We start from the raw sequence: 308 nt of genomic DNA, 5'->3' as shown, positions 1-308 counted from the left end.
GCAAGGCTTTCCCGCCCAGCGCCCGCCCCACGCCGGCGACGCGGGAGCACGTCGCCACTTCCAGTGTCCCCCCCGGCCTCAGGCTCCCTCGCCCGGTGCTTCCGGAAGGGGTCCCGCCCTTAACCCCCAGCCGTGCCCTCCTGACTAATTCCCTCCCCTATTAGGGAGCCGGGCGAACCCAGGCTCCAGGCCGACCCAGCGGCTCTTCCGGATGCCTCGCTGTCGCACACGCCCCGTTGGTCGCTAAGTCCTGGTGACTCTGTTTCTCACAAGCACTTAAGTCGCGTACTCACTCTCTTCCCGACTCA

At 67.2% G+C, this 308-nt stretch overlaps 1 protein-coding gene across 1 annotated transcript in view; it reads right to left on the bottom strand.

The window, feature by feature from the left end:
* NUF2 (NUF2, NDC80 kinetochore complex component) overlaps positions 1-308 on the bottom strand; it is a 59,748-nt gene that overhangs the window by 2,162 nt on the left and 57,278 nt on the right. The window lies entirely within an intron of this gene.

Source organism: Pteropus vampyrus, unplaced genomic scaffold, assembly GCF_000151845.1.
Source record: "Pteropus vampyrus isolate Shadow unplaced genomic scaffold, Pvam_2.0 Scaffold304, whole genome shotgun sequence".
Taxonomy (NCBI): domain Eukaryota; kingdom Metazoa; phylum Chordata; class Mammalia; order Chiroptera; family Pteropodidae; genus Pteropus; species Pteropus vampyrus.
This window is presented reverse-complemented; position numbering and strand designations above follow the sequence as displayed.